Source organism: Crotalus tigris, unplaced genomic scaffold, assembly GCF_016545835.1.
Source record: "Crotalus tigris isolate CLP2741 ecotype Arizona unplaced genomic scaffold, ASM1654583v1 scf7180000017604.1628558, whole genome shotgun sequence".
NCBI lineage: Eukaryota > Metazoa > Chordata > Lepidosauria > Squamata > Viperidae > Crotalus > Crotalus tigris.
In genome coordinates, this window is record NW_024096507.1 from 859,986 (window position 1) to 885,053 (window position 25,068).

Consider the following 25,068-nt stretch of genomic DNA (forward strand, 5'->3'; position numbering starts at 1 on the left):
TGCCCTTGGGGGAGGTAGGTGGGTGTGGCCAGTGTGGGTGTGGCCTACTGGGTGGGCATGGATGGGGTGGGTGTGACCTACTGGGTGGGCGTGGCCAGCTCTACATCATTCGTGTCAAGGGTGCCTGTGGGGACCTAGGCAGGAGTGGGACAGATCTCAGGGTCTCTGGCAGAAGGGGGTGGGACTGGGGCAAGTGCCAAGGCATGGTGCATTTCTTCATTCCTCACAAAGGGTGACACCTCTCCGGCATGCACTGAGGGGGCGGGGCCGACACGGCAGGGGCTGGTTCCTTGCTGTTTCCAGATGGCCTTGTGGAGCTAAGACTGAATGCGTTTCAGCATAGATGGCCACCACAAAATTGTACATTGGCTCCTGGCCGGCCTGGGCCAGGGTCAAGGCAGCGGGGGCCGTTCCCTCACTTTTTCAAAGATAGCTTCGCGGGCCACATGAAACCACTTCGCGTGCCACATCCGGCCCCCAGGCCTTGTGTTTGACATGTCTGACCTAGCAGTTAAAGGAAATGAACAACAGAACTCATTAAATCATCTGGATCTGCTTAATAAACTTCATAAGCTGCTCATCTAGAAATAATGAATGGCTAAAACAGCCACCACCGTGTCCAAAATCCCAGGTTGCAGGGGGGCATGGGAGGTCAAAAACAGTGGTTGCATCTACACAGTGAAAGCTCCCTCTATTTTTTACATAAGTCCATCAGAGTCCTAGCTGTCTCTGGACTTTTTTGAACCCCATGTTCCTGTAAAGGTTTCATAATTAGGAAGTGCAGGTAGTCCTCAACTTACAACTATTTGTTGAGTGACCGCTTGAAATTACAACAGCACTGAAAAAGAGTGACTTATGACCATTTTTTACACTTACAACCGCTGCAGCATTCCCATGGTCATGTGATTGAAATTCAGATGCCCCTGGCAACCGGTTCCTATTAATGGCAGTTGCAGTGTCCCACGGTCATGTGATCACCTTTTGCGACCTTCTGACAAGCAAAATCAATGGGGAAGCCAGATTCACTTAACAACCGTGTTACCAACTTAACAGCTGCAATGATACATTTAACAACCCTGGCAAGAAAGATCATAAAATGGGGCAAAACTCACTTTACAACTGTCTGGCTTAAGAACAAAATTTGGGGTCTCAGTTGTGGTCATAAGTGGACGACTACCTGTACTGTCATTAAATGCAGTGCTAGAGAAATCTCTTGGTTGGCCCTGAAAGAGGAAGCGGACTCCCCCCTGGGGTGGGACTTGTGTGCTCCAGAGCCAGTGTGGGGAGGGAAACTAACACAGAGGTGTCGGTTTTACTTAAGGGGGAGTGAAATTCACGTTTGTGTGGGGGGGGACAACCCTAAAGAGAAATGGCACCCCACAAAAGATGCCACTGCAACCAATTCTTACGGAAATCCTTTCATTGGCTGGTTCACTCAATGACTCTCTGAACTGCAGGATGACTTCGCCCTAGAGAAGTTCTGTAGAAACTCCTGCTTGAGTTGGCTCTTTTCTGAAAACGCCAAAGGCCTCGTGCGCTGCTCCCCTGCACCGCATGCTCCGGCCCAAGGCTTTAGTCCTCCTGGGGGAGGCAGGCGTGATGCGGATGGAACGTGGAGCGCCGGCTTGAATAATTTGGTTACATCAAAGCAAGTCACCTGTTGCTCTGAAAACGTGCAGACAAACTCAGCCAGTGCGATTCCATCTCCCGGGGCTGCCAGAGCCCCGCCCACCCTAACACACGCCTGCCTGCCTGCCTGCCTGCCTGAAAAAGGAGCGTTAGCCCCAGCAGCCGGGCGTAGGGGAGAGCTTCCCTTCCCTTCCTTTTTATTTGGGCTGTTGGAGTGTTTTCTGCTTGTCCGAACCAGTTAGACTTGCCGCGCGGAGAGGATAACCAAGTGGCTGATTAAAGTGAGCTCACTTTCATCACTTACCGTTCAGCCTGCACAAGCACGAGTCCCGGGGCTTCTGGTAATTCCGGGGGCCTGCCCTGCTCCTGACCCGAACTCTTGTATCTCCGGCATAGTGAGTGATGTTGCGCTGGAATTTCCTGTCCTAAATCGCTGCCTCTTCGGGAGGACCCTGTGAGTAAACGCTGCTTTTTTGAACTCGGTGTGGGAATCTCACACTTTAAATGCCAGCTGCTCTCTCCCTCCCTCCCTTTTTTTGAAAGGCTGGGTTAATGTACAGGAGCGCTTTCAAGGCTGCTCCCATCAGCCTGCCAAGTTTAACTTGCTTGGTGCCTTTGAACTTCGGTGCCCTGGAGCATTCCGAATTAAGGAATATCGCTGTTTCCAAGTAATGCTACTCGGTTCTTTCTGTGCCTGCTCTTGTTAAAAATAAGTACAAGAATTATGAGGTTTTGATCCGAGGAACAGGCTGCATTTGGCTTACAATGTGTCTTTTTAAAATACTACAGTGGCTGGATGGGATGTATGATATGCAGTTGTGTTAAGAGCCCTTCCTTTTATGTTTTTAACTTTTTTGGGGGGTTTGTATTTGAATTTGTAAGTCACCCAGTGTCTATGGAAATGGGCTGTTGCAATAAATTTAAATAGATAATTAAATAATCATCCTTTTTAGTGATGCATCCAGTGTGACTTTTATCAGCTTTGCTAAGTAAGTCCCATTGTGTCTACTTATTATGGAAACATGCTTGGAACAAATATCCACAATTTAATTGGTGCATACGAGTCTTGGATTAGAGAAATGGTACTTTATGCTGTCCCCTCTGTTAGAGGTTAGTCTGTAATTATCCATAAGCTTCTGTAGAAACAAGTCATTGAATTTAGTAGGATTTATTTCTGGATAAAGAGGCCCAAGGTCAGATGGAAAGCTTTTAGAGGGAAGCAATTAAATGAAAGGCTACAGGTAGGGAACAGGAGCCTTGATTTCTATCTGTCACCTGGTTTATAGGGATAAGTAAATCATCAATGAAAAAGAGTTTTAAAATTTCTGGGAAATGCTGCCTTAAATTGTGGGTATGTGTTCCAAGCATATTTCCATAATAAGTGGACACAGTGGGACTTAGAAAAGTTGCTAAAAGTCACACTGGATTCAAAGCCTTTATTTTTGATGTTTTTTTATGTAGCAAAAGTATTTCATTGATATTCAACCTTTCCTCCACTAGCTTAAGGCAGACTTAAGGAAAGTCTTCTTTAAAATTAGTTCTTGTAGTAACTATCCAGTGAGGGAAGCAGAGCTCTTCCTGCATAGAAAGCTGATTTTTTGCTCTGAATGGCCATAGAGTCCTTGGTACCAATACAATAAAAACTCATTAATTTTAATAAAGATACAAGGTTGTAGAAGGCTTCAGATATTCAAGTTTACATGAGCTTTCTGTCAAGAAAAATAGCTGCCTATAATGCTTTCTAAGAATGTGTTATGTAGAGAAAAATGTTGTTTGCTGTAATATGACTTGCCTTCTTTTGCTTTAATTTAGATTAGGCTGTGGGTGGTTTCTGGATTAGTGCATCTCTTCTGTCATCCTGATGAGTCTGTGGAACTGAAAATACCTCATCTATGCCCTCTCCTCAAACCATGGTTAAAACTAAAGCAGAGCCACTGAAACCCAGTGCTCAAATTATGTAGTGTGCAAGATTGCCGTATAGCTGTGGTGCAAATTGCAATATTAAAAATAATGCTGGGCAAGGGCATATAGAATACTATAAAAGAATTGGAGATGCTAAATGGAATTTTGCATCAGTATTCCTTGAATACCAACAGGGTCACTGGTTAAAAGTACAACTTGAGCATTTCTTATGGGTTTTTGATTAATATCAGTGCTCCTAGCACAAACAGAACTTCCACAATTTTTTAAAATTGATAATTATAGAATAGAAAAATATATTGTATATATTCTGCGTTGTTCCATGTAACAACTTGTAAAACTGCGTTTTACACTGTAGTTTTTCCTGCAGTGCCTCTGTATCTAGTTTTCCCATTTAGAGATTTTATAATGCAGTGAAATAAGTGATGCAAAGAGGCATGTAAAAAAAAATATTCTGTGAATCAGCCTGACATATAGTGTGTAACTTTACAATTCCTCTTAGAACTTCCCTATAATTTCTTCCTCTACAACAGGGGTGGGCAACTGTGGCAACTTTATGACCTGTGGACTTCAACTCCCACAATTCCTGACCCGGCTATGGCGACTAAGAGGAATTGCCATAGTTGCCCACCCCTGTTCTACAACCTAGTGCCTTCTAGGGCTGTCTGGCACTGAGACTGTCATCCATTTGGAAGAGGTCAGGTTGGGAAAAGCGCATTTAAATTTTTGATTCATATATAACGGCCTCTGCTTCACTTAAGTCCTTTCAGGATAATTTTTGCAATGTTTCATTGAAAAATAATAGGCAACACTAAGTCTATTGCATCTATCTCTACCAGTAATGGGTAGGTTATGAACAACCTGCATGGAAGTTGAAATTGACTAGAGATTGGGAAAATAGCATCTAAATACTGTAGATTATTTCTTCCTAAAACTACTATACAAAGCTTTTCTCTGAATAAAATTAGAATCTTGACTCATACCTATAAGATTTACATTTCTCCTTGAACATTATATTCCTGAAAAATAAAATCACATAAATCATTAAACCTGAAATTGCTTATCACAGGAAGCAAATTGCCATTTGGCTGAGATAATATTACAATGAAATTCAGAAAACTAGCTTTTTATATTGACAAAAGCACAATCAACATGGTTTACCTAATGACTGAATTAAGTTATTTTCTAGGATTGCCCAACAGGTTGAACCATAAACTAGTTAATGTGTTGGGTTTGTAAGTCATAGAAAAATACTAAGTGCATTTTAATTAAGCTTAGTATGGATTCAGATAGCCCTAATTATAGCTAAGCTAATTTTCTCTCCGCTTTTTACTTAAAAGTCTTACAGTTGATAGGGTGAGCGCTTCTACCATTTCTACATAATATGGTATCCAAAATATTTTTACCTCCTTTCCTTTCTTTAAATAGATAAACGCATTCCTCTTTTTCCTGAAGATGTTTCCAGTCCACTTACATTACCTCTCTTATGCCATTAAAACCTAAAGGACCTCAGTTCCAAATTGTTTTATAGTTTTTCTTCTGCATTTGTCTGCTCTTCATTTAGCAAATTGTATAATCCTCCAATTCTGCTTTTCCTTTTATTCAATATAGTGGTACACGTTGCACTCCTTGCTATGCCAAACCATTTCAAATCACGTCTTAAATTAGGTTGGCATGTTATGCTTTGCCCTATGCAGACCTAATGGGATTGTGGAAAGAAAAATCTTCATCAGGTCCAGTCCAAGTTGGGAATAAACAAAATGGAGACTGTCTTAGAAAGAAGGTTGTAGTTTATTGAAGAGCAAAGCCAGACAGAAATGTGGCTCTGGGAAAGCTGACCACATGTAGTAGGAAGTGGTTTTTGTACCTTCTTGAGCTTTTGTTTGGAGTTGTTCCTGTGGCATGAACTTTGACCTGAGTCTGAGTGTGCCTTTCTGATATTCTGATGGTGGTGGGTTAATCCTATTATGTCCCAAAGGTCATATCCTGCTTCCATGGGGCTGTGGCTGATGACTGTTGGATTTTTTTGGTGGGAGGGATTGTTTATTCTAGAGATCTTTGTCTTTCTAATCCAACTTCCTGGCTCCAATATTTCTGAAAAGATGATCACATCTGCATTTCTGCAGACCTGATATCTGTTTGGGCAGAGAGATTTGGGGTGGGGGTGTCTGTCTTTAAGATCCTTTGGGGAAATATAATATTCTGCCTTTTAATATCCCCAAAAATATTTCTTTCTCGGGGGGGGGGGCTGACTTCCCACAGGATGATAGCCTATAAAACCCATTTCCTTTTTGTGAATATGTGCAACTTGAATGGCAATCATTTTTTTACCTTATGGGCACATGAAATTAATGAGTGGGGGATGCTTGTGCAGACATTAGCAAGCAATAGTACTTAAACTTACATACTGCTTCATAATGCTTTACAGCACTCTCTGAGCGGTTTACACAGTTAGCATATTGTCCCCAACAATCTGGGTTCTCATTTTACCAATCTCGGAAGGATGGAAGCTTGAATCAACTTTGAGCCAGTCAGGATTAAACTCCTGGCTGTGGGCAGAGTCAGCCTGCAATTCTGCATTCTACCTACTATGCCACCACAGCTCCTACATTGCACTCACCCCTCCCCCTACATTTCGTACAACACCTTTGTGGGATTTTGAGATAGTGATTGGTCATAGTCACCAGGTGAGCTTCCTTGCTATGGGTGAGCATGACCTGCACAGTGGTGGAATTCAAATATGTGAACAACCGGTTCTCTGTGTAGATGCTGCTTCTGGAAGTCCATTCTGGTCCTAGGCAATAAAACATTAGCTACCGGTTCTGCCGAAGTGGTGCGAACTCGCTGAATCCCACCACTGGACTTGCGTCTCCATATCACGTAGGCCAGTGATGGCTAATCTTTTAGAGACTAAGTGCCCAAACTGCAACCCAAAACCCACTTATGCATCGTCGGGTGCCAGGTGGGTGTGGCCCATTGGCTGGGTGTGGCCAATTGGGGTGTGTGGCTCATTGGGTGGCCGTGGCTTTGGTGGTAACGGCAGACTGGATGGGACTAAAAAGTTCAATCAATCAATTCCTACTTTGCAAGATCTTTTTTTTCCCCCACGAGAAGTTGAAATTGACTGATTGATTGAACCTTTTTTTTTTTGCACATGGCAGTGGAGACCTAAAGCGAAAAGATTTTATAAAACCCAGCTGAAGGCCTAGGACTGGGGCAATGGCGAAAGGGCTCTGAGTGCTGCCTCTGGCACCCGCGCCATAGGTTTGCCACCACTGACATAGACCTTCAGGCATGTATTCCATTGTAAATATGTAGGCTCCCCATGTTTTCAAGCAGTTAAACAACAAATGTCACAAAGCCAGGAATTGTGACTTTAATGTTTTTTTTTAATAGTCTGCAACATATACAGGTGTGGAGGGGGAAATGTTTGGAGGAGGATGAATTATGACATATTTGCAGGTGAAATGAGAGTGCAGGTGGTTGAGCCAGCTGATAAAACTTGCTGCTCCTTTGCAGAGTTAGTTTTTCTGTGAACAAAAATCTTGGAAAGTAGGGCTGTATCAACCTGCAACTGAAAAGTAAATTATATATATGAGTAAGTTATTCCTTCTACTAGTCTGTATTTTGCTGATTTTTTTTTTTCCCAAACTGGGTATGATGCATGGAGTGGAGTGCAAGGCTGATATGATCCCAATCATACTGGACATGTTTAAGTCCACGTATCACCCTCACACAAACACATAGCCTATACTTTGCATCTCAGCTATTCCCCCCCCCCGCCCCTCCTTTAGAAGAACAGCCTCCAAATTCCTGGTTTCCTCTGTCATTATTTGCAGGAAAACTACAATTTATGCCCTGCCACTCAGCTATTCACTTACCTGAGTAGCCAGTTGACCAATGAGTCCATATTGCATGGTTTCCTGAACTTCATAGAACCATAGAACTGGGAGGGACTTTGGAGGTCTTCTAGTTGAAGTCCAAATTAACAGCAACAGGAAAAGGGCAGGTGTGATCATTCAGTGTCCAAGGTGCATATGTAGCCCTTCTGGTCTAGGACTTGTTTGTAACTGGGTCACGGGTGGTGGATGGAAGAAGCATGGTGATCAAACTCTCTAACTCAAGGAAATGACCTGCTTAGTGAACCTAGAGGGGATCAGAGTTAGCCCCAAACAGCTCTGAGGTTGTTTGGATCCAAACTAACTTACCATCTGTTGTTCAAGCTATTTATCAACATGGGGCCTTTCAGGGAACTTAGCTTAACAGTTTTAATACCCAATGGCTTTACAGGTAAAGTACTGACAAAAGGACAGAAAAAAAGATTAATCAGGTCCTTTCAAATATCTGTAGGGAGATGTTCCTGAATGCAACCCTGCAGATTTTCCTACCATACAGTGTTGAAGAAGAAGCCAAAAAGTGGGGAAGAAAATGTCAGTCTCCCCGTTTTTCTTGCAAATGATGGAAGGATTTTTTTTAAATGGCCGCAATCAGCAGCCATCTTATGTTGGGTATTGTAGGAAGACAAAAGTAAATCTTTTCACTAGGAGAGTAAATGGTTTGCTCATGCATGCTGGGCAAGCATATTTTACAGTTGGGATATTTATCCAGGTTGGCTGAAGTGCTGTGGAGAATCTGTGACCATTCCTGTTGGTTCCAGCTCGTCAAGTGGAAATGTATTAATACAAGTTGCATTTACCTTTTTTCTCCCTATTATTGTAATAAATTCCTTCATGGGAATTCTACCCAGTCACTGGTATAGGTAATATGGATGATATTTGGGTTAAGGTCAAAATACAGGAATTGGAAGTATTCACCAAACATATCAACTCAATGTACAGATACATCAAATTTGCATGTGAAGATGTTAAGCAAGATAGTCTAGCCTTCTTGGACTGTGCAATATACATTAAGGAAGACAGAAGCCTTAACATCAAAGTTTACAGAAAACCCCCACATATACAGATCAGTATTTACATTTTGATTCTTACCACCCATTGGAGCACAAAATGGGAGTGATCAGAACCCTACACCAGGGCTTTTCAACCTTTTCATTGATTGTACCACTTTTAGGATATGACAATATTTTAGCAAGGTGTCAAAAACTTGATGACCAAAAAAAAAATCTGTTCAAAGTTTTAATTGCACTGAAATGACTTTTGACCATTTTTCACACTTATGACCATTGCAGCATGCCCAAGATCATGTGATTTATATTTAGATGCTTGGCAACTGATTCATATTTATGATGGTCACAGTGTCCCAGGATTATGTGATCCCCTTTTGCAACCTTTTGACAAGCAAAGTCAATGGCAGGGCTGTTGGTGGCCAAATGCTAAGGCGGGACTTCCTTCTCTCCCCATCTCCTTCCCTGCCTCCCTCTTTCTCATTCCCATCACCTTCTGAAGGAATAATTTGATCCCCCCATATTTTCCCTCCTCCATATATTTATCAAACAAGGAAAAGCCTCCAGAGACAGAAAAGACAAGCCGCTGAGAAACTAGCTTAAAAAGGTGCATTCCCCTTTAAGAATTAGCTACTGGCTAGAAAGGAAAGTTAAGGAGTGCAGCAGCACTTAAGAAAGAAAACAAAATGTAAATAAGTACTGTCTGCCGGCTAAGGCAGCCTCCCCAAATGGCTCCATTTGTAAGTAAAGGAATGGTACAGGCAAAATCCATTCAGGAGAAAAATACTTCAAAATCCCTCGCAGCAAAACTTACAGCTAACAATAGCAGAGCAATAGAATCTAACACAAGACATCAGCCATCAGCCAAATAGAAATTGCCAAACACTCCTTAAGAACACAAAGCCTACATTGCACAATTGAACTTCAAAGTTACAAAAGCACATAAGAATCCTTCCACTCTCTCGGTTTGTTGTTCAGCTGAAATGGCACTTTGCTTCTGCCATTAAACATCTCCTCTCAAGCAGCCGGAGCAGCAGCCGCCAGAGGTTTGTTTCCTCTGGTCTACTTTTTCTTTTCTCTTAAAGGCTGGAAAGCAAGCCCCGGGCTTTTCTTTCCAATACTCCCTCCCTCCTGCTCCTCCGTCCCTCTGTGCTCATCTCCAGGCGATGCTGTCTTTTTCATTCCTCATGGAGGGCGACCCCCCCTCCCGCTGCGTTTCTTGCCTGTTTGTTCCTGTCAGCATAGATGGCTGCCACAGCAATTGTAGATCAGCTCATGGGGAGCCTGCTTGATCTCCTCCCCTCTCCCCCCACCCTCCTCCTTCTTTCCCTTCAGTGCAGCTACAGCTGACTCTGCCTCCTCCCAAAGCTGCGTCTTTTTTCTCTCTCCCTTCCAAATTGCCTCCTCCTTTCTCTCTCCTGTCTCCACCCCCCTCCTCCTTTCTCTTCTGGGTGAGCCAGAAATGAGCCTGGGGCCTTTGCCTCATCCCAGCCACTCTGCAGCTCTGGAGGACTCTCTCACAGTAAGTCTTGTGCTGCGCTGGCTCGTTCCCTCCCCACTACACTTGGCTGGGCAGGGCCACGTACCACCTGCCACATGCCAATGTACCATAGGTGGTACGTGTACCACCGGTTGAAAAGCCCTGCCCTACACTACCAAGCTGAAGGCCTGCCTACCAGCAAAGATGGGAAAGAAGAACTAAAATACATCAAGGAAGCCCTCAGAACTTGTGGCTATCCCAAGTGGGCTTTCATCAAATCCCCCAAAATACCTAGAAGAAGCTTCTCCGCCACAGACAAAGAAGAAAACAATAAACAAAGCAATGTAGTCAGTCCATATGTTGCGGGAATATCAGAAAAGCTCAGGAGGATCTTCAGCCAACATAACATACTTGCACACTTCAAATCCAAGAATACACTAAGGCAGAAGCATATCCACCCCAAGGATAAAACACCCAGCCACAAACTGAGCAACATGGTATATGCAGTACAATGCAGTGAGCCATGTGCAGATCTATACATTGGAGAAACAAAACAACCACTTCACAAACGTATGGCACAACATAGAAGAACAAAACCACCAGGACAAGATTCAGCAGTCCATCTGTATTTAAAAGACAAAGGCTACTCTTTCAAAGACAGCAAAGTCCATATTTTGTCAGAGAAGACCGCTGGTTTAAAAGAGGGGTCAAATAAGCCATTTTTGTCAAAATTAAACAGACCTCTCTCAACAGAGGGGGAGGGATACAACATCATTTATCTCCAGTCTACAACACACTCCTTTCAGCAGTTCCAAGAAGGCTCCACACCCATTTGCACTACTCAGGTGACCCTGATGACACAGATAAATCTCCACGTGGCCTCAGTGATTCTCTAAAAGAATGCAAATGACCATCTTTCTGCAAGAAGTATAAATCCTTCCATTCCCCACCATCCAGTCAGAGCTGAAGAAGCTTCTTGGATGAGAAGCAAAATGTCTTCAAAGAAAATCAAAGTCCAGTTGCCTCTTGAAAAAGCATCTTTGGGACAACCTGGATGACTGAGAATCTCCATAGACATCTAGTTACTTAAAATTGACATATAATTATAATATTGTGTTACTTAATATTCATATATGTACGTGTGTAAGTTTGTAGGTTGATAAAAGAAAATAAAAGATAGACAAAGCAAATTTAACAGAAGTTAAAATATCTAAAACTTAAATGGATGTAGTTCAAAAGGAGATGATCATTAAGCTTTGAATACCTGCTTTCAGGCTAATTGGTGAATTGTCTGTGCAGTGCAGTGTCATGTCAGCCACTTGAATAGACAGATCAAATTTCTTTGAAAGAGGAAAAGGAACTAAATTTGGTTCTAGTAATAGAATTTTTGCCAAAACCCTGCAAAGGAAAATAATTGAATCTGGAAACTCTGAAAAAACATGAATATGTTTCTCTCAGAATTAATTAATTTTGAACGTTTGCAGAAGTTTAATGTTACTTTGAAATAAGCCTGCTTCTCTCTTTGTCTAACAGCTCATATCAAAGCAGAGCATTATAAATTGATTATTGCAACACTCCCATATAAAAAAAGAAAGGATTGCAGCAAAAGAGAATTCTGGGATATTTTTGTTCTGCTGAAAAGGGAAATGCAATGGAGCAATTTGTTCAAAATTATCTGGCATAGTTTTCAGATCATTCAACATGAATGGGTTTCTGAAATGTATTGTCTGTGTCTGGGCAGCCAACTGCAGAGATTCTTCTTGATAAACAGGATAGATTATGAACCAAGTTTGAATTAATGAGCATGTCAACTGTTTCTTGTTTAAGATAAAGTGAAAAACATCAGATAACACTGAATACATAATTCCTTCAGGTTCAAAATGAGAGGTATAGTACTAATAATGGGAAATACCAATGGGAAATATGGTATTTTCTTGGCTAGAAACAAATGTATTTACAAAAACAAAGCTTGTTCTGGAAACTTATTATATGAAATGTTCTTAGACATACAAATACCAAAATCTATTTTGATACATTATAGGGGTTACAGTATTTCAATATTTTACTCAGAGCTTCATCTTATTTAACTGTTGCAGTCTCTCTCCAAAATACTTGTGCCCTCTTGTAAATAGCAGAAACAAACATTTTGTTCTTTCAGATATAAAAAGTGCACTGGCAACGTTACTTAGTTTGATAATGAAATGTCTGCAAGAAAACCAAAGAGCACCAAGAATCCCACAGTTCAACCTAACTTGCAAATATTCTATCGGTATATTTCAGCACCAAGGACCCCACAAATTGAAAATGCTAGAAAGCTGGCAGGAATTAGTAATGTAGTCCCATTAAAGTGAGATGGGCAGCAAATCCAATGAGTAAATAAAATAAAAAATTTGGAACTGAGCTCAGAGCAAGAAAGAAAGAAAAGTGGCTAGCAAGATAAGACAGCATTAGGCAGACTCAGCCTGTTGAGGAGATGCAGTTTCTAGGGTGATCCCAGAAAATGAGTCAACATAGAAATCATTATGCAGGGAACAAAATGATGCAGGATAGGAAGAGAGAAAGAAGAGGATCCAGAGACACTGAGAAGATGACCAAAGTTACACTGAGAGAAGTTTGTCAGTAAACTTTGATTTGAAGTCCTTGATTTAATTCTTGGAGACTATAATAGTTTCAGATACTGTGTCATACGGCAGCAAGAGCAATAGTTTTTTAAGTAAAGAGGTAGTTAATCTCAGCATAATAGAGCAATTAGGCCATAAAGCAATTTACTGCATTCCTTCAAAGGCAGAAATGCAGGGGGGGGGGAATGATGCTTGAATACATTAGCTGAAGGCTGCTGGGATAATTATATAATTATAATTACCTTTCAGACTAATGTCTTTCTTTCCTTGATAACCTAAAGCAAAATGAACTAACACAAACCTGGAATGGTTTGCAAGAAGCTCCTTCTGTGTCATTGTCTAATCAATCCCAAGAATTCAGGACAATTCTTCCTTTATTAGGAAAACATTAGTTTTGTAAGGAGATTACTCATTAAACCAGGGGTCTTCAAACTTGGCAACTTTTCAGACTTGTGGACTTCAACTCCCAGAATTCCTCAGCCAGCTTTGAGGAATTCTGGGAGTTGAAGTCCACAAGTCTTTAAAGTTGCCGAGTTTGAAGACCCTTGCATTAAACACTTTCTCATATATAACACTATGCTCTTTCTTGTTTTCCAAGACTGGCAAAAAGTTGTATAAAGAGATAGCTGGGTTTTGTCTTGCTTTCCAGCAGTGGCAACCAATTATAAAACCAACCTTGTGCCAGAAATATTCACATTCTGTATTTCTGTGTTTTGACCAGAAAGATCTAAAGCAGTGGTTCTCAACCTGTGGGTCGAGACCCCATTTGGGGTCAAACGACCATTTCACGGGGGTCGCCAAACAACGCAGTCCGCCATTTTTTTCCCCTTTTCCTTAGCTGTGCTATTCCCTTTTATTCTATTGGCTTTTGAAAGCCAATAGAATAGACTCTCTTGAATAGAGTCTAATTCTATTGGCTTTCAAAAGCCAATAGGAATTGTCCAGGCTGTCTCTGCTCTGCTGAGCCCGCCAAAAGTCCCATTTTGCAAATGGTGCTGCACCAGTTGAGTAGTCCTCAACTTACGACCGGTGAGTAGTCCTTGACTTACGACCGGTTGGGGGTCGCGACATTAAAAGGTTGAGAACCACTGATCTAAAGCCTCATCCTTTCTCCTTTTCCTAAAACTAGGCTGGGGAGAACTAAGGTAGAAGAACCAAGCAACTGGAGAGACTAATGCAGGGACCTTCCAACTTGGCCCTGTTATGACTTGTGGACTTCAACTCCCAGAATTCGTCAGCCAGCCACACTGGCTGAGGAATTCTGGGAGTTGAAGTCCACAAGTCATAAAAGGTCCAGGTTTGAAGATCCCTGGACTAATGGATATAAGGAAATTATTAGGAACACTTGGAAGAAAGCGTTTGACAGGGAGATTTCAATTTCTCTTTCCATCTGCTATATAAACCTATAACTCTAAACATCCCGCACCATAACTTTCTGTGAAATACAGCAGGTTTTCTCTCAATGTCACAGCATTAGCCAACATCAGCTGATCTTGAAAAGCTGAGCTGGATTCAGCTTAGTTATCCGTTAGAAGTCAGGGCATTAGGAAAACCCATGACTTTAAATTAGATTGGGAAATTTAAAAAAAGTCTTGAAAAAAGGCCATGGGAAATTACACTTCTGTGTTACCAAGGAAACATACATGTAATTGATTTATGACCAAAATGGGGAGCAGAAAAAGGGAATTAAGTGAGGCATGCAATTTCACAACCTTTTTGCCATGGTCATTAAGCAAGTCACTGGTTGTTAAGTGTTGTGATAGTCACAAGTGCAAGGACAGGCTGTAAGTCACTTTTTGAGCGTTGTGGTAACTCCAAATGAATACTTGTGAGCCTGTAAAGTTATCAGGAGACTTGACTTTATCCCCTTACTGTGTGTTACAGCTTATATGCAAATTATGTCCTATTTCTTATATTAAAAAGGTACCATTGTTTAATTTGTTTTCTCCATGGTAGATAATAGGAGAGTTCCAATTTTCCCCAGTAATGCTCCAGAATCAGGGACAACTTGGGATGATATATTCTCTAGAAGAGCACAAGCTAAGGATACAGCTGTAAATCAAGGTAATAGTTCTTCACTCAGTCCTGACATTTATGCACCGGACTGCTAGCAAAATAGGATCACTTTGCAAGCAAACCATTTTTAGTGCTGATTAAGTTTCCTATTAATAGTTCATTTTGGGGGGGGGGGGTCAATACATTTTCTAGGGCAACCAGAAAACAAAACCTCCCAACAAAAGAGAGCTGGTATTTTCAGAGAATTGAGGTACTACCATTGAGGGTACTTGTTTGCCCTGTCTATGTAATGTCAGACCAATCCCTGGGCTGCAATCCATTCAAATAGAAAGTTACTAAGGAACTACCCTGAGCCTGTCAATTAGCACATTTGAAAAGTTACTTGTCTAACGTTTATTAAAGAACCTACTTTGTAAACACAGTAGACAAACTGTCAGTTTACAAACCACTCATTTCATAATCTGTACCCAGTGCTTGATCAGGAAATGAATGAATCTTATGTAAACCAACGTTACAATAATGGATATCTTTAAAAAATTTCAACATACATAATGGTACCTTAGCTCTGCAATTTTGTGGATGAGCAAGGACAGGAAACTTTGAAGAGCATAACACCTCCTTGAATTGTTTCCAACTCCTTTAGCAGCAGTAGCCATAAGAATGGTCTGTATTTTCTTCTGTATAGCATAGTAATGTGTTGCACTGATATATAGGTAGTCCTTGACTTGCACTCATTCAAAGTTACAACAGCAGAGAAAAAAGTGACTTATGAACATTTTTCACACTTATGACTATTGTAGCATCCCCATGATCAGAATTTGGGCGCTTGGCAACTAGCATGTATTTATGATGACTGCAATGGCCCGGGGTCATTTCATTACTGTTTCTGACAAGCAGAGTCAATAGGGGAAGCCAGATGTACTTAACAACTGCATGATTCACTGAATAACGGTAGCGATTAGCTTAACACCTGTGGCTGTGTGTGTGTGTGTGTGTGTGTGTGTGTGTGTGTGTACTAGCAATAAAAAATGTTACTGAACTCCGGGATAAATATAAAAACAAACTGTTTTATTACTAAGCTTTCGTCGGTCCTCTGCTGATGTCGTCAGAGTAAAAGCTGAAGGTTTGGCTAGCCTGCTTATATCGCTGGTTGTTTCAATGATCTGCTCATGGAGTGAGTAATTGGTCCCTCCTCCCCTCGCTCCCCCAGTCAGTCATATTGCTCCTAATCGCATCGCATCTGCCTGTCCACGTTTGAATCCTGGCGCTTTTTCTCCCCCCACCCTCCTCCTCTCTATCCATTCCGCTCGTGTGCGGCTGCTCAACCTCATTGCTGAATCATCCTCTGGGCTTTCTTGTCTTGTAGTCTCAGTAAGTTGTTGCCCAATTGCGTCTGGTGGTATTCCTTCCGTCGTATGTCCTGTTTTGCCCTCACTGGTCTGTTGCTCCTTTCCTGCTACCCGGGTGGATTGTGTTGTCACCGCCCTCTCTCCGTTCACTATGGTTTCGTGCTGTTCTATGGGTGGATGTCTTGGGTCTTTCCTGTCCTCCCTCCTCCTATATCTGGGTGGTATTTGTTGCATCCGCTGTAAGTTTTTATGCCATTGCTCGTTTGATAGGTCGGCAGTAGAACTATATGCCGATTGATTGAGTAGTCATCTGCACTTGATTGATTGAATAGTCAAACTGCCACTCTTCGTAGAGTCTTGGGCAATAGTCTCCGCTCCCGCAAAGTCGAATGAATGGTTGCTGTCAGCCATGTGCATCCACAACTGTGAGTATCGTCTGGCCGCCAATCTATGTTCCTGGCCCCTGGTATTGAATCGCTTTGCGGTTTCTCCAATGTAGTTGCAATGACAATTGTTGCATCTGACCTTTTATACCACCGATGATCTTTCATCCTTTGGCAATGGTTCCTTGGGACACATTATTTTAGCGCACGTTTGGCTCGGCATATGTGCTACATTGATGTTGTAGGATGCCAATATCCATGCTGTTGTTTCGGATACCCCGCTGATGTAGGGGAGCATTGTCCAGGTTGTGGTTGTTGGTCTGTTTTATGTTTCACGGGGCTCTAGGTGCTTGCTATGTTGCCAGATGAAATCTGCCGGATAGCTGTTGCATTTGCATATGCAATAGAGGTGGGTCCATTCTCTAGTTTTTGCTTCCCTTGTGCTGCAATGGGTGTTTATCCTCCTAAATAATGTTCGAATGCAGCTGATTTTATGGGGCATCAGGTGGTTACTCCCATAGTGCAGAATCTTGTCCGTGTGTGTCATTTTGCGATAAACGGACGTGTGGAGGGTACCATTGGTTTGGCAGCTGACCAATACATATAAGAATGCCAGAGTGCCATTGGCTTCTTCCTCCGCGGTAAATTGAATATTCGGGTAAACTGTGTTTTACCCTTCCATGAACCTGGCATTGTCCTGTCATTTGATTATGGTAAATGTATCATCAACATACGTAACCCAAAACCTAGGGTAGTAGAATTCAATACTTTGAATTCTAACTCCTGTAGGACAGCCTCTGCAATGATCCTCAAGATAGGGGACCCCATTGGCCTATCCTTTACTTGTTCGTATATTGTATCCTGGGATGTGAATATGTTTTTAAGCACAGGCTCATTAGTTGGGTATAATCTTCCGTATTAAGTGGGCAAGTTTGCCACGGTTCCTCCTGTCGTAGCCAGTTCTTTATCACCGATATGGCTAGGTTTTGTGTGTATATGTATATGTATATGTATGTATGTATGTATGTGTGTATGTGTGTGTGTATGTCTGCATGCATGTCATCCCCATCATCATCCCCATCTTAATGCACTGTGAAACAATCAAATTTACAGTTACATGTATAAAAGCCAACTCCACTTTAATCCTGAAGGCTTCTTACATGGCCTTCATGAATTCCAAAAGGGATGGAGTCATTCTAATCACGGTAAATACTATTCCATAGACAGGCAACAGTTATTTGCTGATGGACTGTCTGATCTGGATTTCTTTGTGACAATCCCTTGGATTAGAATGAGTAAAACTATCTTCCTTTTAGAAAGCTACCTTAATTCATATTGTGGTTGTTTTTTTGAGGCCAAATACAAAATTATTTTATTTCCATAAGCTTTTCACTAATAGAATTCATGGATCATATCAAAACATGGTTATTAACCACAGTGGCCTTCTTCATCCTTAATGTTAACCCAAAACCCATGGCTTATACATTACGGTGACGGAATTCATACTTCACATTTTGGAGGGGGGGGGGCTTCAAGTCAGTGTTGACTCCTGACAACTGCCTGGATAGGTCCCTGCAGTTTTCTTGGCAAGATTTCAGAGGTGATTTGCTTCCTAAGGATGAGAGAGTGACTGATCCAAGATGATACAGCTGGGTTTATGCCTTAGGCTGGACCTGATCTCATCTCTGGTTTCTATTACTCTGCTCTCTGTGTCACATCTCTATCACATTAAATCAGAACCAAATGAAATGCATTTTCAGTTACTATAATTATGAATATATCATTAAACTTAGATTTACCAAATCTGTGCTATGACCGGTTTGTGCTATTTTTCTTCATCCCTATTACTGTTTGTTCATATATCTGATGTTAATATAAGCTGTCCTGGGTGTAAAGTTGAAATGCAGGCTCATCCATAAATGTTTGTAATAACTTGTTAGGAGTGAGTCATATGCAAAATGGTTTCCATTTGATCTTATTCAGGTTTTTTTTTAACATTCTAATATAAAGGCTGATCAATTCGTTTTTCAAAAATTATCACAGAAGAAGTCAGTTTTTTTATTGTTATCTCTCTTAATTTTGTTTCTGCATGTGGGGAATATTTTTTATTATGACAGCAACTGTTCTCCAGAAATATGGCTGGCTATATTCCCCCTACTTTGAGATAAACAATTTATTGTACAAAGAAAATGTTTTGTCATATTTTATGGCATAGTGCTGGCAAAACCATTTCTGGATTTGCTTTAAGCACCTACAGCTGAATTTTGTTTGTAGGTTGAAATAAATATTCCTCCAAATAATAAATGGAATCACTATTCAATTGCTAGGTCCATTATTGCCCTCCAGATGGTTGCTGAACTGCAATTCCCAAAAGGGAATTCAAGTAGTTGGGCCCTATCCAACAAAATGAGTTTAAATGTGGAGAAAAACAAAGTTTTACATTTAGGCAGGAAAAATCAAAAGTATAAGTACAGATTAGGCGAGACCTGGCTCAAAACAGTAACTGTAAGAGGGACCTTGGACTCCTAGTGGACGATCACTTGACTATGAGCCAGCAGTGTGCAGCAGCAGCCAAAAAAGCTAATACAGTCCTGGGTTGTATAAACAGGCATAGAATCAAGATCATGTGAAGTATTAGTACTGCTTTATAAAACCTTAGTGCAGTGGTTCTCAACCTGTGGGTTGGGACCCCATTTGGGGTCGAACGACCATTTCACGTGGGTCGCCAAACAATGCAGTCCGCCATTTTTTCCCCTTTTCCTTAGCTGTGCTACTCCCTTTTATTCTATTGGCTTTTGAAAGCCAATAGAATAGACTCTCTTGAATAGAGTCTAAGCTTAAGAAGCCATTGTTCCTTAACTCCAGTGGAAAAAAAGCTAGTCCATTGCTGCAGCAAGGCAGTGCAATTGTTAATTGGGAAATAAGTATCTTTAATCTCCTCAGATCCCCTGGAATAGCTAGGATCTTTGACATGCATGTTCAGAGAGCTCTGATGATGCTCTGGGAGCTGCAAAATGGATGCTGGGAATCACATGTAGCCCATAGATTATCTGGGCGTCAAGAAATAGATGACTGAATAAAGCACAATAGTTGAACTTTCCCAATTTATTAAAATAAAATGAAGTAATCTGTATCGTGGCTTAATGCAATCTGTAAACCCAACCTGAGAGTTCTGTATATTTCCCATAGTTAGTTGCACAATCATTATAAATGAAAATCTCAGGAGTTGTAAGATATTACAAGTTGTGCAGGTTGGCTTAGGTCTGGTAGGATTACAACTAGGTCTTCCATTTTTGCACGAAGGTAAGTCTTTGGCATGACCTTTGTATATAATCATTAATTTCTTTTGCTTCAACTTCAGACCCAACTGTTTGTCTCCTATTAATAAGTGTATTGCTAGCAATGGTGCTGAAGTGACAATCTGGTTTGTACATGTCTTTCTATGAAAAGTTGGACAAGTGATGCTGCATCTTCTGTAGATGTATTTGTATAATTCAGAGGACTCAGTCATCAGCATCTGTTAGCTAGGTAAAATTTCTCCTTAGAATCTACATTTTTTTTTGTAAATTACCTTTTTACAAATAGTTTGAGATTTCCAGAATAAAAATGAGTGTTACTGTCACTCACGGGACTGTTGTCCATCAAGGTAAGCCATAACTGAATTTGTTTGGTTTGGATTGGGAACATTATGAATTTAATGTTTGTACATTCAGGCTTATGATTTAGTATAATCTGTGAACCTAATCAACTGTATTTCTTTCAGTAAACCATATCAAATAAATTCTGGTTTGTCAAGTTATGTAATTCCAATTATTAATCTTTCTTGAGATATCATTTTGGGAAAATACAGATATTTAACAGAATAACAGAGTTGGAAGGGACCTTGGAGGTCTTCTAGTCCAATCCCCTCTCAAGCAGGAAACCCTATATCATTTTAGACAAATGGCTGTCTAGTCTCTTCTTAAAAACCTCCAGAGTTGGAACAACCACAACTTATGGAGGCAATTTGTTCTGCTAATTAATTGTTCTAACTGTCAGGAAATTTCTCCTTAGTTCTAGGTTGGTTCTCTCCTTGATTAGTTTCCACCATTACTTCTTGTCTTGCTTTGGAGAATAGGTTGATACCCCTCCCCCTCTTCTTTGTGCAGCTCCTTAGATATTGGAACTCTGCCATCATGTCACAGCTGGTCCTTGTTTTCATTAAACTATATTTAGCATTCAATTACTTTTTTAAACAGTTGTAAGTTGTCATTCCAAACACCTTTGTTTTATTTTTGACCTTTTGTTGTCTGGTGATATTTGACCATGTTTGATAAGGAAGCATGTCCTACACCTCTTTGAAGATTCAATTTTAATTTGGAGTGATTAATGCATGATTTAGAAAACAGGGAATCCATAATGGATGAGTACTGTTTGTTACAAGAATAGTTCTTTGTTTCAATAGATAATCTAGAGCAATAGGACATTGAAAGTTGCCTTTATAGTGCAATTTTAACTCTAGCTTTAAAACATTTTTAAAACTGTAATATAAATATAAAATTACTTTTAATAAATATTAATAAAACTGGATGCAGACATCTTGCTGTTTGAGCTGAGCTACCAATAGTGGTCCCATTTTTTTCTGGTCATGCTGTTTTGGGGCCTAATATTCCCTGCAACATGAATTGCCCAGCAAATGGCTAAGTCCTTGTTGAAAAACCAGTTTCATGGTTGGTTGAGAGTAAATAATTATTTAGATTAGCTTCCTGTTACAATAAAGGAGTATTAGTTGATGAGATCATCACAATCCTTCCTACTCTAGACGTGTCCCTATAATGTGCATAGGTGGGATTAGGGTTTTCACTTATTATTTCCTGGGCTCCTTTGCTTAATTGTAAAATATAAAACAGGTAAGCCTATTTTGTTTTACACTATAGAGGTTTTGTGTGTGTGTGTGTGTGTGTGCGCATGTGTTTCTTCAATCAAAATTATTAGAAACCCACTATTGAACGTTCGCAATAGTGGCTCTGGAAACTATAGAAAATGGATTTTAGCTTTAACAGAATGCTCAGCCCTGTCCAGTTTACACAGTTGCAACTAAAATACAGAGACTCAGCGCTGGAAAGCAATCTGCAGAACAAATGTTTCTTAATAACTCTAGCAGTAAATTTACTTGCACATACATATTGGTTAGTGCCAAATGTGAGAACACTGGTACAGCAGAGTTAGCTAAGCTTTCCATGCTCTGAAAAGTACTACAATCCAGCTTTTGTATGTATTAATCATCCCCCTTTTTCTAAACCAAATCAGTATAAATGAGGCATTGCCTATGATATTTAATCCTTTCATCTTTTCTCAATCTAGCCCCCCTCTTCTATATGTGATGTGCAAATACAGCTCTTTCTGGGATTGAACATCTGTGCTTCATTTCAACAGATGGCTCATCTACTAATGTCCCAGAGCTTAATGTGACATCCTGTGCTGGCATGAACCTGTCCCTCTTCCATTTTTTCTTTTTCTCTCTGGCTGGGCTCCAGCTGTATGAAATGTATAGTTAGGACTTGTCCTATGACTAGAGCAGTGTTTCTCAACCTTGACAATTTTAAGGCAATGCTGGCTGTGGAATTCTGGGAGTTGAAGTCCACATGCCTTAAAATTGTCAAGATTGAGAAACACTGGACTAGAGACAAATAATGGGAGAGATCATACAGTGAGATTTTATCTAGGTCTGATTAGCACAAAAGGCTAGAGCCCTGGGTATTTACAGATGACATTTTATTTGATGGTTATACATACTGGCATTTGTAATCACCCATGTGATGTATGGCAGTGGCAGTTAATTAGTGAAAGCATTAGTGAAACCTTTGAATGAGGTTCTTGGTTTCTTAAGAGGAATACCTTTTTTTTCCCCAGCCCAAGAGATTTTAACAACAGAGTCCTTTGAGTTTGGCCTGGCTATAAGCTCTAACAATAAAGAATAGAAAAACAATACCAATAATTTAAAGTGCCCCCAACCATCAGCCCTCCCTGGCTCTATAATTTTAAAAATGGCATTGTGTTTGTCGTCTGTTTTTAATAATCTGTGACCTTGGAACTTTAATGAATGGTTTCTAAGAAGTTAAACAAAAATTATTTTGTAGCATGAAGATAAAAATGAATTGGAAGGAAAAATCGTATGATTTGTTTGACGTCTGTATGTCTAGCTATAGCTAATGGCATAACAGGCCAAACTTTATTATAAGAAATCAGGAGACCTAATATTAAGTTTGAATGACAGGCAAGAAACAACTAGTCGTTCTGAAGTGGGTCTGCCAGAGCTGAGGTAATGAGAAGGTGTTTCTATTTAATTGCTCTTACTTATATGGTCAGAAACACATTTATTGGAAAGCTGAACAATAAACTAACGTAAAATAGTCTTCCCCATTTGAAATAATACAGGAACCTGAATTGTGTGAACTGTTATTATATACTTGGCTCCTGGAACTGCCAAATGGATATTTAATTGTACACAAGGCATTCAAAGAGAGCCATAAATTGATACAAGAAATATAGCAGATGTGTGGTTGTACATTATGAATCTTGCAGGGTTTGGTGTGTTTAGACACTAAAATTACTTTAAACAAAAGAAATGAGGTCCTGTTTTAAAATATGAAATATTTTTTAAAAAAGATAAAATATTGCTCCTTTCCTCTTCAACTTTAAACCTTAGTTTGCTTACACTCAATGATAAAGCAAAGGAATTATAAAGTTGCTTTGAGTCAGAGTCAGCCATGAATTGAAATCCCCAAGAAAATAAGCAAGAAATACTCTGGACAGACCATGAGGTGGGGGTGGTCTGCTAAAAAGTAAAACATCCACCTCCCTACATTGACCTAGTCCTAGGTTTACCTAACTTTCATAGACCGGACAAACTATATATATATCAATATAGAGAAGTTGGCTTTCTATTGTGTGTGTGTGTGTAGGTCTTTGGTCATTCGGGTTTTCTCCCACGTCAAATTGGAAGTGTCTTGGCGACGTTTCGACGAAGTCTCATTCGTCATCTTCAGGCTGGTGTTTTTGGCTTCGTGCTTCTAGGAGCAAACCCGAATGACCAAAGACCGACATACAAACACCCGCGAAAACCTCAGAAAACACACAAACACACACACACACAATAGAAAGCCAACCTCTCTATATTGATCACCTCTGTAAGTTGTATCTTGACTATTTGGACCTTGACACATGATATTACTTTACTGTCTATAACTTGACCAGTTGAATCCAGTCTGCACCAAGGGCAAAAAAATCCATTAGTAGCAATGAATTTCTTTCAAGAAGAATATCAAAGAATATAATATTTTTGACTTTGATTCAGCGGTATAGATGATAATATCTTTAATGCTGATGAGTGTGGATTCTTTTTCAAGGCAATGCCTGACAGGAGGCTTGTTATGAAGGGCGACAAATGTAAGAGTGGAAAACTTTCTAAAGAACATTTCACAGTTCTGCTGTGTGCTAGCTTAACCGGAGTAAAGCTAAAGCCTTTTCTGATTGGTAAATCATGTTTTTGCCTCAAACGCTACATCAGAAGTTCAACCTCTCAACCAAAAAACAAGCAATCTCCAAGAATGGGACATGAATGAACAGATTTTTTTTTCCCCTCAGGGTTGGGACAGTTCAGGTACCTACAAAACAGGATGTCTCCTCCTGTGGTTATGACTGTCATGGTTCCGACAGATAGAGACGAATAAAGCAGAACTTCAAGGCTTGCAAATTCCTCAAAGAATATGTTTATTAGTTACAAAGTATTGGCATGTCAAAAGTGAAACCAGGTCTGGAGGCACATGTAAACAATTCCCCAATACAAAGTTAAAAATCCCACCCCTAAAACTATGCAAGTGACTACGTTCCCCAATACATATTTGTGGCGGCCTTTTACACTACACCCAGTCTTGGGAGCAGCTGATGACCTTGGTTCCCACAGGACAAAATATTTTGACTAGCGAAGCACCTGGCAATCCCCCTCCCTCCACTGTATGTGGCAACCAAAAATGAACAGGAAAAATAGCTGCAGCCATGCTCATTTGTAGAGTTGACAATGACTTGATCTGAACATCCATGAATGTGCATATGTTTCATGGCAAGGATCTCACATTCATAATAGGATTCTCTCTCTCTCTCTCTCTCTCTCTCTCTCTCTCTCTCTCAAAAGAAGAAAAAGTATGCCACTGAAATTCTGTGATGAGTAATGTAATTTACATGGAAGTTGTTGGATTTATTAACATTAACTATAAAGAGGGATGGGGCCAAGTAACTAGGATCTGATTAGTTGCTATGTCCCTCCAGAGCCCCCTGTGCAATTCATGAAGGAGACTCTACGGTCTTATCCTTCTATGCAACCATAGTTGGAGACAAACAGGAAAAGGATGGACCTGGCTTCTCCATTAATAGCAGTAGAATTCAGCTCTGTTGATATTTAAAGACCTCAATTTGTTATTAGGGCCCTGAGTGTATGGAGTTCTTAACTAGAGATCCTGGAAGGAATTAAAGCTGGAAAAATATGCTCACGCTTGAGAAAAAATCTTAACTAAACTCAGCAATGCTGATACATCCCTACAGCAAGCTGACTGACTCTTAGTGGTGTAGCTAAATAGAGGGAGTAACTTTGGACCTTGAGAGTAATGATTAACCTTGAAAGATGAGTGTATAGTTAGCAGTCTTGCCAAATGTGTACAACCCACCAAATGGTGGTCTGCTGCGTTGAGAGGCCTGGCTGAGTGAGACATTACTTTTTTTAAAATGTGGT

General features: G+C 40.5%; 1 protein-coding gene across 3 annotated transcripts in view; it reads left to right on the forward strand.

Annotated features, from left to right (window-relative positions):
• The first annotated feature begins 433 nt into the window (after positions 1-433).
• The window catches only part of PDE4D (phosphodiesterase 4D), a 693,804-nt gene continuing 669,169 nt past the window's right edge, over positions 434-25,068 (forward strand). For 2 of the 3 annotated variants that reach the window (XM_039320056.1, XM_039320050.1), the window contains exon 1: positions 434-2,083. The gene's annotated coding sequence lies outside the window, so the exon portion shown is untranslated. The remainder of the gene's footprint in view (positions 2,084-25,068) is intronic. The other variant, XM_039320117.1, reaches the window with a different exon arrangement.